Source organism: Pygocentrus nattereri, chromosome 19 (assembly GCF_015220715.1).
Source record: "Pygocentrus nattereri isolate fPygNat1 chromosome 19, fPygNat1.pri, whole genome shotgun sequence".
In the NCBI taxonomy this organism is placed as follows: domain Eukaryota; kingdom Metazoa; phylum Chordata; class Actinopteri; order Characiformes; family Serrasalmidae; genus Pygocentrus; species Pygocentrus nattereri.
The window spans coordinates 31,513,709-31,527,849 of NC_051229.1; positions in this window are offsets into that span (position 1 = coordinate 31,513,709).

A 14,141-nucleotide genomic window follows, 5' to 3' on the forward strand; every position below is an offset into this window, starting at 1 on the left:
ACTTAAATTACTGAATTGGTTAAATATTCTTGCGGACCTCGAAAGCATTTATAGTTAGTTGTGTGGGCGATGAGTTGGAAGAAGTTGGTAAGCCCTGCACTAGGCCTTCTTCAAGATCTAGAAAAGTCTAATCAGATTTCAATCAGAAATGGAATGTTAGAAATGGAAATCAGTGAGCCACTAAAGAAGTCACTGTGAAACACTCACCGAGCACTTTCTAGGGCACCCCTACCTTATATCTACACTCTTTGTCCATTTTATCTGCTCCACTTACCTTAAAGCACTTTGTAGTTCTGCCCACAGGACCCTATTGGCTGGATATTTCTGGTTGTTGGACTATTCTCAGTCCAACAGTAATACTGAGGTGCTTAAAACCTGATACTGCAGGGGTCCTGACCACTGAAGAAGAGGGTAAAAGGGGACTTACAACATATGCAGGGATACAGATGAACTACAATGGGTAACTGTAGAACTACATAGTGCTCCTATACGGTACATGGAGCTGATGAAATAGACAATGACTGTATAAACAAGTTAAGTGTACCAAATAAAGTGCTCAGTGAGTGTATGTTAACATTTATCAGCCTTAAATAAAACATTAATAAGCTCCAAATTGTTGCGTTTAATCAAGAACAACAAAACTATGCATGCTTATCTTTGTTGGATAAGTGCTAGAATCCCATAGGGGACCAAATTAGCATCATCTTAAATGCGTTTTGAAATGTATGTCTCAAACTGGAGGCCTAGTTCCAACAGTCATGGTTCAGCACTAATTCTAGACGTGAAAAGATGTGATAGCTGCAGTATCTGTAATAAAGCTATGGAAAATACTGCACGGCCAACAGTTAATCGTCAATGACAAGTGTAATTCATGGCATGATGACACAAGATCTCAGCAGGCCTTTCAAGAGATTGTTATTAAAGGAAATGTCTTTGACATTATGCAGCGTGTACAGGCTTTTAGTCTCTTGGCGCGTGCCACGCGTCACCGTATTCCACATTAAAGAATGAAGAAGAGATGCTTCAACACGTCCTCTCCCTGCTGATTAGCCCATGCCCAGCATGGCTCCTGTCAAAACACAGCCTTGTGCACTCTCCGCCAACCCACCAGCCCGGAATAGATACACAAACTCACAAGCTCTATCTATCTATCAGCTTTAGCTCTCCTCCTGTGCTTTGGCATACGTCTGTGAGACATTAAACAGAGGGCAGTTCTCGCCCTTTTCCCCATCAGTTCATGTGAGGCTGTGACACTGAAAACAAACAGTGCTCCGGTGACAGCTGTATGTGTGCAACAGAGATGCTGCCACCTCTAATTGCGCTAATGATGCTGAGACAAAGACTCTAAAATAAACATTCAGATGTGTCATTTCTTGTCACTCCAGTTGTTGGAGTGATGTTCATGCCTGTCTTAAAGGACTGTGATGAGATTTTGACAAGGAAAGCATACAGTAAGCCGAAAGCTTGGCCAATATAGAACAAATTTACCCATCTATGAAGAAAAACAAACAAAGAAACACAGACAACACAGCTGCTGCTGCTTGGTTTAGTTAAGCTAACTAAAATGTACATTTTTCGCCCGGTTTTGGAAAAGAACTCCACCAGTTTTTTGCATAATCTAGACTTTAAGATGTAGATGAAGTCATTCCGAGAGGTTTGACATGAGGTGTTGTGCTCTTAAGAAACTTCTATTCCTAAGCTTTTGGCCTGAAATGTAGGAGAGTGGGGGGAAAACCCAAATGTGAGGCACAAATTAACTCTGACGTTTTATGTAGTTATTCATGGTCAGTCGGCGTGAGCTTCTGACCACAGTATCACAAGTCTTAACCATGATCTCCCACCAAAATTCAGAGCAATTCATCAGCATTTTAAAGAGATCTGTGCCAAAGAGTGTTTTCAGGGCATGGAAGTCATTTTTTTCACACAGGTTTTTTCAGTTACTGAGCTGTTTATGTGAATCTCAAAATATAACCTTATATTACTTTAAGCATCATCTTGTAGCTGACAGTGTGGCACAGTTTTGAAGCAGCTGACAAGCTCACATCAAGGACTAGCTAGGCTTAAGTACATCCTCTGTACTGCAGGGTTAGTGCTGCAACTAAGTCACCTTTAGTAAACCAAGACTGTCTTTTTGTTTCATATGTTTACATATATCTTAAAATGAAATGAAAACAGTGATTTTCTTCTACTTTATTAGTGTCTTTCAGATGTTAGTGTTTTGGTTTTAAAGAAGTATATTATATTAATGAAATTGACATGAACAGCTTGTAAAACGGTAGTTATTCAGAAACAATGTTCCAAATTTTACTGATAAGTGATGTTTTCATGCATGTTCACATGCAGAGTGTTATAAGGTAAGCCAGTCCCAAAAAAAACATATGAAATGTTGACTTAATTATTTTACCTTTACCAATATTACATATGAAAATTCAGGAGACACTGAATTCACAGAGGTCTATAAAAGCCCATTCTCCACAGGTAGAGGAGAAAAAAACATTAATTCTGTTAACTATATTATTTCATTTATACTAAGGATGTATCTTCAGAGCAAATTTTCTCAAAATATTACCTTGAAACAGCTTATTTTTTTCTAGATATTGAGATGCTATTTGAACAGTGGGGTATTAAACGTTAAGTCAGGAGTTATTAAGCAGTGGTGGACAAAGTCCACAAATCATGTACTTGTGTTAAAGTAGCAATACCCAGAGTAAAATATTACTCCAGTAAAAGTAGAAGTTCCTCCCTTTAGATCTCCACTTGAGAAAAAGTACTAAAGTATTTGCCGTCAAATGTACTTAAGTATCAAAAGCAAAAGTACTAAATGATTAATTATGACTCCAATGTCTTATTATGAGTTTTGTAACAAGACTCATTATTAACTAATTTTAGGTGAGAATACTCTTTACAATCTTTTAATAGAACGTCACTAATTAGTCTGTCACTGATGTCTATTACAATTATCATAAGCGTAAAACACTGAACCGAGTGGCTCTGAAATACATTTTTGCAAACAAGCAAAGTTTCAGGTTAAACTTTATTTGCAAGTTTAAGTTGAATAAAAACTGGCTTTAAACTCAGGATCACAGATGAGCTCCTTTACTATGTTGATCTGTAGGCCTCTGTTCATAAACATAAACCAGCCCAGACTAATTTACTATAAAATGAAATGGTGTTTGTAGAAATTCAGAAAAAAGCCGCGTCAGTCTCGACTGCATATGTGGACATATTTCTATATTGTGCTCTATTTACACAAAGTTAGGTTAGTTCATCATTTATGTTGAACAGACTCTCCCAAAGTTTTACGCTGCTGTGCTGACGTTGAACCGTGTGCTGCACTGGGTCGGTATGACCAACAGGTCAAAACCAGCTCTAAACAAAGTGACCGCTGGGCCCTGATTGGTGCTCTGGATTTGCGCTTCTTTCATTTTCATGTTAAGTTTTTATACACATAGAAACCAAAAGGAACATTTTTGCAAAATGTAGTGGAATAAAAAGTAAGATATTAGACCTGTAGTGAAGTAAGAGTAAAAAGTTGACCAAAAAGGAAAACTTAAATAAAGTACAGATAAGCAAAAATACTACTCATGTAGAGTAACGAATTACATTTACTTCATTACTGTCCACCACTGTTATTAACTCAGTATTTCCAAAATATAAGTCATTATTTCAAGTCTATTACATTAGTCCATTTTGACATGCTTCTACAAAATATAGGCATTCTTTCTCCTCTGTCTGGTGGAGATGGGCATTCAATAGTTGTTTTTGATAGTAAATAAAATGGCTATATTTGTGATGTATAGATATCATGATCCCAGGTTCCTATCACCACCACTGTGAATAAAATCCAATTCAGATTCTCTACAATAAACTACATTAAACCACTCCGATTGACATTGCTTACATCTCAATTCTTGATTTATACTGACATTTATAAAAATTGTGGAATTCAACTTTAACAGCAAGTCTTAAGGAGTCGGAAAAGGCAAGTCTGTTTAAGATCACTTAACAACTCAACCCACTCTGAAGCAAGTATGTGATGATTCAGGCCTGCAGTTTGCTTGATGCTATCTAGCATGTATTATCTCATTTGTTAGCTAAAGACGCCAGGTAGCTCCAGGATAAAACTAGGAAAGCAAACTTCAGACACCAAACAAGTCCTCACCACTTGACTACATTCAGGCTAAGGGGATAAAATGTGTACATTGATTTTTAGCCTGACCATCACAATAAGTCTTCTCTATATAGCAAACAGGGCCTAGTTAGAAAGACTGTAAAGCAAATGTACAGAGATCACAAGTAGGTTGTAGATTCTAAACTTTAAATTGGTACAATATTTGTATTTGAAAGTAAAAGAGGAGATACTGTATTAAAATGTTGTCATTGTGTGATATCTAAACATGTTTCAAGTGTATACAGTTGTCTACAGTGAATCTAAATGGAATTCCTTTAAACCAACTTTCACGGTGCTGGAGGACGTACACAAATCATGTAGTTGAGTAAAATTAGAGATATCCAGTGTAAAATATATCTCCAATAAAAGTAGAAGAACCTCCCTTTAGACCTCCACTAAAAGTATTTGCCTTCAAATGTACTTCAGTATCAAAAGTAAAAGTACTAAAAGATTAATTATGGATCAAATGTCCTGTTATAAAAACTGTAAACAGCACTTAAAGCTTTCATTTTTGAGAGAGAGGAGAAAATCAAGCCGTTTCAAAAATTTCAAAAAAAGTCCACAGGTGTTTCCCTCCATCTTTCCATTGTGAGACAACAACTTAATACTATGGGTCTGAAAGGATGTGTAGCTATCAAGAACCCATTAAAGGATCCATCTAAAAATCAAACAAAGGAGCTGCTGGTGTTCCCAGAACAGTGGACTGACCACCTCGTCTCAACATCACTGGGATCTTCTTTAGGATTACTTGGATTGCGAAACGGGGCGGCACGGTGGTGTGGTGGTTAGCGCTGTCGCCTCCCAGAAGGGAGAGCCTGGGTTCGATTCCCCGGCCGGGCGACCAGGGTCCTCTCTGTATGGAGTTTGCATGTTCTCTGCGTGGGTTTCCTCTGGGTTCTCCGGTTTCCTCTCACAGTCCAAAGACATACAGTCAGGCCAATTGGCCATGCTAAATTGCCCCTGGTTGTGAGTGTGTGAGTGTCTGTCTGTGTCTGTCTGTCTGCCCTGCAATGGACTGGCGACCTGTCCAGGGTGTATCCTGCCTTCTGCCCGAAGGATGGATGGATGGATGGGATTGTGAAAAGCAGAAAATGTAACCAAGTCCTAAGACTGAACTTACACAGCATATATAATAGGATATTATTTTTAACCATTGAGACTTCTGTGTAGTATTCATTTAAAAATGTTTCCTGATGGTGAAAAAAGATTGTATTGGTTGTATTGAACAAGACAAATGACATGTTTGGCTTCACAGTACTGTAGATTTCAACATTTATAATATCAACGTGTTGCAAAATGACTATAGAAGTCCCAAGGTTTTAGAACATAATACAGAACGCACTTTGGGTCATGGAAGCTAAGTTTAAAAGTAAGGCTGAGCTTTGTCGTGAGTTGGGCCTTTTAACTGAGCACGCAAACCATATGGGAATTGCAAGCATAGTACATTTGCCTCCTTAATAAATGTGTCCATTCATAGTATTCAACTGATTCGGCTTTCATAAAGATAAACAAGTTAGTAGGTGAATGCATCAGTGTATCTATGGATCAATCATTATCTGCCATATTATATGTCTTGAATAACCACCAGAAGAGATGTAGCTGTCCTGCTGCGTGAGTCGTCTCATCTGACCTATTTCACCATCTTCCAGACCATCAAGTTATTAAGTGATTTCATAGCTGATGTGTACTTGCAGCTCAACTGGGAGAGATTGCCCAAGCTGTGTTGGTTATGATGGGAGGGGGTGAGGGTGGGATGTCTTCCTATCTCTCATCAGGCACAATTTATTGCTCTGGCCATGTGATGAGGTGGTGCTGTGTAGTTTATATTGAGCCATGGTGGAGCTGGGGGTGTGGGCGGCTATTTTATTTTGTCTGGACATTTTGCTGCCACATAAATAAAAATGCTTTCTAAAAAAAACTGCAGCATTTTTTAGCTCATGCTCACAATGAACTTTCAAAAATGTATGCAATTAAACAGAAAGAGACACACATATGGCAGTGCATATAAATTATACTCTGTTGTCTGGTGTTTGGTTTCAAATGTCTGATGGAACGTTCTCTGATGTTATCAAGTGTTAACAAATAAGAGAGAGTGTGGGATGGAGCTTCTGTCACATAAATGTTGAGCATAATGATGAACACAGTATCAGATCCAGAGCTAAACAAGCCAACTCTATATTAAGATCTATAAAAGCAACTCTCAGATAGAGTTCCACAAAGCAGCTGTAAAGGTCTATGAGAGCAGCTCACAAACAGAGGCCAACTATAAAGATCTAGAGAAGATCACAACCTCAGTTCTACAATCCAACTACAAGATCTAGAGTAGATCACAACCTCAGTTCTAAAATCCAACTATAAAGAACTAAAAAGTGAGATAGAGCAGCTCACAATCAGACCTCTGCAGTCCAACTGTAAAGATCTACAACAGCTCACATCCAGAGCTCTACAATCCAACTATTAAGATCTAGAGCAGCTCACAATCAGATCTCTGAAATCCAACTATAAAGATCTATGACAGCTCACATCCAGAGCTTTACAATCCAGCTCTACAGATTCAAAAGATAAGAGCAGCTCACAGACAGAGCTCTACAGTCCAACTATTAAGATCTAGAGCGGCGGCTCACAATCAGACCTCTGAAATCCAACTATAAAGAGCTACAACAGCTCACATCCAGAGCTTTACAATCCAGTTCTAAAGATTCATAAGATAAGAGAAGCTCACAAACAGAGCTCTACAATCCAACAATAAAGGTCTAGATCAGCTCACAAGTTCAGCTCTACAATCCAAATACAAAGATCTAGAGCAGCTCACAAATAGAATTCTAGTGTAAACATCTAGAGCACCTCACAGCTCTGGAATCCAACTCTAGAGATGTAGAGCAGTTCACAGTCAGAGATCTACAATCCAACTCTATATATCTAGAGTAGCTCAAAACCAGAGCTCTAGAATCCAACTCTAAAGATCTAGACCAGCTTACAACCAGAGCTCTACAATTCACCTCTAAAGGATCTATAAGAGCAGCTGACAAGCAGAGCTCTACAATCCAACTCTGAAGATCTATAAGAGCAGTTCACAACCAGCTCTGCAATCCAATTCTAAAGATCTGGAAGAGCAGCTCACAATGAGAGCTTTCTGATTCAAATGTAAAGATCTATAAGATGTGCTTTCAGCCAGAGCTTTATAATCCAACTCTAAAGGTCTATAAGAACACCTCACATGCATGTCTGTTCATTTGTGGTTTAATTTATGTACACCACTATACAACTTATAGTCACCCGTTGGCACTAATGTTTCTATTCTGTTTTCATTAAACAATCATGAGGTTTAATCAGTAAAGAAACACTAGCCTGTGGTCATTTTTAAATTATTCAGTCATGAGGAATGATTTTCTGCATAACTTGCAGAGGTAAGCATTCAAGCATTATTTACACCACATAGCAGAATTCTCAACCACTGCTGGTCAGCACCATTCCCATGCTCTAAATTTCAACTCACCGGTCAATTCCAATAGACATCAATAGTTTTAATATCACAACTCTATAATATGCCTTCTTCACTCAGTAAACCCAATGTTTATTTAACACTTTTATTGTTGATTGGTCAAACGAAACTTAAATTAATCTTCTTTTTATAAGGTGGTGCAGCTGACCACCGCTGACCATTTTATGGTGAATCATATCATATGCACAATTGTCAAAATGTTGGCGGCACCTCGTTTTCTTGTTGGTATTTTAAAACATATGAAGTAGAAAGCAATAAGCAAATAAATAAAAAGTAAATCGAAAGTTGGCTTAGAATAACTTAGAGAAGCCTTACTTAAGACAAAAGACTTGGTGGGATGTCAGTCCTCAAACTTTTCAGTTCTTTTGACCACCTTTTCATAACAAGAATTTCTGTACTTTAGGCCAGATCTGTCCCTAACGTACATGAAACTTACTGACACTGAAGGTGTTAGCAAATAGCTGTTTTATATGAACAAAAACAATGAAAAGTGGAAGATTAACCACTTAAATGGCCACCAGTGGGCCCAAAGTTTATGGACATTTCTATAAGCTAAGTAAGGCTGAACCAGTTTGAACTGTACTCTCTGTAGCGACTGAATAATAAGCCTTAGTATGTAGCAAGCCTGGGATTTTAAGGGGTTAACTGGAAAAAAACTTGAACTGTTCTAATACATTGTCTTAATAACTTTAGCTCTGGGATATGTTTCTCCCATAGTAACATAGGAAAAGTTCAGTGTATTTGACATGAAGAAGTCACAGTGATTGCCAGTGATAAAAAGTATACAATTCTACAGTATTTATTTCCCCCTTATAGGTTTTTTCGCACCAATTTAGTTGAAACCAATTAGCATACGGTGCTACCAAGCTACCATGCTTCCAGTGAGAAAGATGAGGTGCCACTTCATCTTTTCAAAGCACTGCTAATGTTATTGATCAGCTCGTTATGCTGGAATGCTAATTCTGTTGTCGGCAAACACATGCCCATGCTGCACCACACTGAGAAATGGGGAATCATCCACCAACAGAGAGCGAGGTCAGTTATGCTGTTTGTATTTCCAGTTATGGATGGTGGCATCGGTGGGGATCAAACTCCCAGCACTGACCCAGCAATGGGGTAAACGCATAGACAGAAAGAGCTGAGGAATTCTTTCAACTTCATGAATAAAAACAAACAGAAAAACATTGCAGAGTCAATCCTGTTAATAAGGGATATACATGTATATTCATTATGTAACAAACTGTGTAACTGGGTAATTATATAACTGTCCAATTACATTTAAGGTATAATAAAGCATCAATAATAATGATAAGCTGTTTATATATATATATATATATATATATATATATATATATATATATAAAGTCTTGTTAATTAACAGTAAAAATCTGTAAAAAAATCTGTAAGATTCCAGTAACTTAGTTTCTTACAAATACAGCCTTTTATTGCTTCATTGGTTCGACTAGATATTCTAACATACAGTATTTTACCATAAAAATAACAGTAACATCTGTGGAATATAAGTGATCGTTGTGAATTGACTTTTGACGTTTGAATTGACGTTATGAATTGACTTTTATTTCTGGATATTAACAACAGTATATGGTAAAATACAGTATGTTTATAGTTTATTTACATGCATTTAACATTAGAAAATGGAATTGACCATAAAATTAAACAACTTTATAAATGTATTTATTGACAGTGAAAATACTTTTTTTTACTGTGTTGGGTCATTTTTTTTTTCAGTATTTATTTTTCACCGTTGCAGATTAAACTGGACTCACAGCAGTTATTTACCACAGAACTGACCAGGTTTTTCACGGCAGTTGATAGCATATATGACCCCCCTTCCATAAGCACCATGTCCTTTATTTGCCATTACACTGTGTCAAAAGGAGTGGAGGATTCTGGGATAGGAAGGTAATGCCTGAGGTGTCCTCTGCTTTGTTTGCCCTCATCTCAACCTCCAACTCAGCAATCACATCCCACCCCCAGGTCACAGCCGAGGGGTCAATGTTTCAATAACGTTATTTCAGCGATATTACACCAGTGGCCATACTGAAATTGATAAACATTACCAAGGTTAATAGGATATGGTGTTGAGGGCGAGAGGAAGCTGGGCCAAGGTGCATTATTCCCCCATAAATCTGCAGGGGAAAGCCACCTAGGCCCTGGATCGCAACCCTTTAGCTGGGCTAATAAAGCCTGTGGAAAGTTGGACCTTCAGCCCAATCCATTCTGAGTACAATCTCTCCATCAGACTGCTAATACCAGACTCTTCCTATTTGCCTTTATTTTCCAAGAGGCAAGTTGCTCTGTAACTCTTGGAAAATGAAGGTCCATGACATTTTTACTCAAACAGAATTAAAGGAGCAGCCACTTTGTAACGAAGGGGAGTGAGGAGGTGGACGCATATGCAGAGATAAGCGATGTTTATTATTGGCAAATCCAGAGTCATGGTCAAGATGGTCCAGGGTCATAGAGCCAACACAAACAGATTGATAGTTAGACATGATAAACAACACAGAACATCAAACAAAGAACCCGACACGAGAATACAATAGATATATCCAGCAAACACAAGGGGCAAACACAGGGCTTAAATACACAGGGTAAACGAGGGACAGGTGGGAAACAGGTGGAGACAATCAGGGGTGGAGTCATGAAACGAGGGGGCTGGACCAAAACAAACACACCTGGGCTAAACCAAAACCACAAGAACACATGGACAGGACTGGAAGGGGCCAATTGTGACACACTTACAGTTGTGTAAGGCCCAGCGCCACAAGGGGTAAACATTCTGTAGTCTTCACGATACGTCGGTATACCCTGCAGTCAGTGGGATTCCTTGCTGGCAAAAACATTATAGACTAGCATGGCTAAGTCACCAGCAAAACCAGTACAAATTATGTTTTGGATGCTGGCATGATGGTCAGCAGCAATGGAGGTTAATATGCTGGTCACCGGCAAAACCAGTTTATGCTGTGTTTTGGACGCTTGTATGCTGATCAACTGGTATAACCATGCTGGGTGACCTACTAAACCAGTGCAAGACTGGCATGAAATAGCTGGTCTGGGCTGCTTTCTTCAGCAGGAGTTGCTCTTAACTGACTCATGACTTGACTTGGACTGAGAGAAAACCTAAACAAGACAAATTTCAATAAGACTGCCAACGTAAGTGCAGTAAATAAACATAAGTTGTCATTTCCAACCTTACATTGCGACCTTTCCTATTACATGTACACACTTATTGATGTACACCTTTATTACGGTAATGCCTTTTTCCTACAGCTGGCAGTGGCATCAAGTTCTATATGGCTACCAAGTTGTTATGTAATCTAGCTTCCCTTATAATAAGATCACATTCCTTTAAAAACTTACTAAAACTTCAGTCGCCTTAGATGAGCACCAGCTAGGTTGCATACTTGCTGTACAATTGGTAGACTCTTTATAGATTTTCCACAGTTGCAGAACATGTAGTGCTTCACTGAAGGTTTCTCTAGTATTAAAAGCTCTTTATTTGAAGTTTTTAGTATTTTTACTCTGGTACAGTGAGGTGCCTGCAGCTAATGAGACCAAACTAAACAAGAGACTCAAAAACATGCACGAATCGTCTTGTGAACATCTCTGCCACTTGGAAACCACTCAGATTTGTGTATACCAACTTAAAAAGCACAGTGATAAATGAATATATTTCATCTTTCGACACAGAAAGAGGCAAGTAATGAATTAGCATGGAAACCCAATAACTGATGCATTGAAAATGAGACCTTGAGGTGACAGTCAGGTCAATATTCCCAAGACATTGATGTCCAAAGTTTGCATACGAAGCCTTGAGCTATGAGGTAAAAATAGCGAGCATTATATCACATGGCTATAAACAGCTGTAGCAGCCACCTTGAAACATTTGCCTGTGTTATGAATAAAAGTATATAATGACTGTCAAAAATAACAAACAAGTCTATTTGATATGACTTGGCAGGTTATAAGCATGGCTTAGCCACATTAGCCTCATAGCACCAGTGCAAATCTAAAGCAAATTTCAGACTCTAAACAAGTCTTTGACTGACCCTCTATATTTGATCTGAGAGGAAAATTGTGTATGTTCGAATGGCTAAACAATCAAATCTGCTGTGAATGCTTGGAAAAAAAGACAGTCCTTGTGTAGGCTAATGATTGGTTATGAGCATCCATAAACCGGGCCGTTGTTGGGTGAGGGTAGTTGTTTCTTTTGGCCCCTAGCCTAATGAATCAAGCCAATGGACCCGACTCATACATCACATCCCACTGAGCTGGTTGTTCCAGAGATGCCATGCAAACCTCTAATTGGCTTTGTTTACGACCATATGTATGAACATATACAGCAGAATGAGTCCCAAACTGTGCTGAACATGTAATAATCCCAGTAATAGACAACGCTGTTCAGTTTGTAACAGAAATATCATTGGAGGGCTTATGGTGGCCTGTTAAAAGAGGTGAAATACACTCTTATAGGGGTAGACCATGCCGTTCAAGAAAAAGCTGAATTGGCTGAAACTCACGGCTTCACTGGCTTTAGGGGGATTAGGATTAGCACAGTGCCATCTGGGCCAAAGACGTCCACGCTGGTTAATTGTTCTGATTGTGTGAGTGACTGAATGTGAGTGACTGTGAGTGAGCGGGAAAGGAAGAGAGTGAGAATGGGGGTGTGGGGGTGTGGGGAGGTGTGTGTGTGTGGGGGGGGGGATGTGTTTATGACTTTTGAAATGAATTTTATTTGTATTGGGATGATTTGCCTGTGTTTTTAGAAAAGCTCTGTGGGGTATATTTCAAAACCAAAAGGTCCAAACTATATGGAACTTTTTAGAACAATCTATAAGGACCAACACAATGGAACATTAATATTATTACAACATATAGATACTTAACACACATACATAGACATAGGTGTACTTAAGCTATATATAATACAAATGGGACATATTATCACATACAGGTACCAACATGTGCAACCCCAATTCCAATGAAGTTGGGACGTTGTGTAAAACAAATAAAAACAGAATACGATGATTTGCAAATCTTTTTCAACCTACATTCAATTGAATACACTACAAAGACAAGATATTTAATGTTCAAATGCATAAACTTTATTGTTTTTTGCAAATATTCAGTCATTTTGAATTTGATGCCACTTCTTCACTTCCGCTCAGTCCATTTTAAATGAGCGTGGGCCCAGAGAAGGTAGCAGCATTTCTGATTTCTGATCCTGTTTAGGTACAGTTTCTTCATTGCATTTTAGAGTTTTAGTTTGCATTTGTGGGTGCAGTGATGAACTGTTTTCCTAGACAGTGGTTTTCAGAAGTGTTTCTGAGTCCATGAAATGAATGTTTTACTACAGAATCATGTCATTTTTAAAAGCAGTACTATCTGAGGGTCCAAAGATCATGGCAAGAAAGTACTGGATTTTGGCCTTGGCCGTTGCACTTAGAGATTTCTCCAGATTCCCTGAATCATTTAATGATATTATGTACCATAGATGACAAAAAGCAAAAAGTTCTTTGCTGTTTCATGTTGAAAAACTTTATTCTTGAATTGTCAAACTATGCAGTCTTTAACAGTGTGGTGAACCCCCCTCCTCTTTACTTCTGAAAGACTCAGCCTTTTTCATTATTACACAACTTTACCAGCCTTTGGTTGCCGTTGGTCAAATGACGTGTTATGAAAAAAAAAAAGAATTTAGAATTTAACACAACACACTTCTGCAAATTTTAATACACTGTGTATTTGCTGAATGCAACACACACTATATTTCCAAAAGTATTCATTCACCTGCCTTGACACACATATGAACTTGAGTGACATCCCATTCTTATTCCATAGGGTTTTATGTGATGTTGGTCCACCCTTTGCAGCTATAACAGCTTCAACTTTTCTGAGAAGGCTTTCCACAAGGTTTAGGGGTGTGTTTATGGGAATTTTGGCCATTCTTCCAGAAGAGCATTTGTGAGGTCAGACACTGATGTTGGATGAGAAGGCCTGGCTCACAGTCTCTGCTCTAATTCATCCCAAAAGTGTTCTATCAGGTTGAGGTCAGGACTCTGTGCAGACAAGTCAAGTTCTTCCACACAAAACTCGTTCATCCATGTCTTTATGGACCTGCTTTGTGCACTGGTGCGCAGTCATGTTGGAACAAGAAGAGGTCATCCCTGAACTGTTCCCACAAAGTTGGGAGCATGAAATTGTCCAAAATCTCTTGGTCTGCAGAAGCATTAATAGTTCCTTTCATTATATTTTATAGCATCAGCATCCGCTGACCCCGCTCTGTCATTTTACATGGCCGACCACTTTGTGGCTGAGTTGCTGTCGTTCCCGATCACTTCCACTTTATTATAATCCCACTGACAGTTGACTGTGGAATATTTAGTAGTGAGGAAATTTCACAACTGGACTTGTTGCACAGGTGGCGTCCGATCACGGTACCACGAT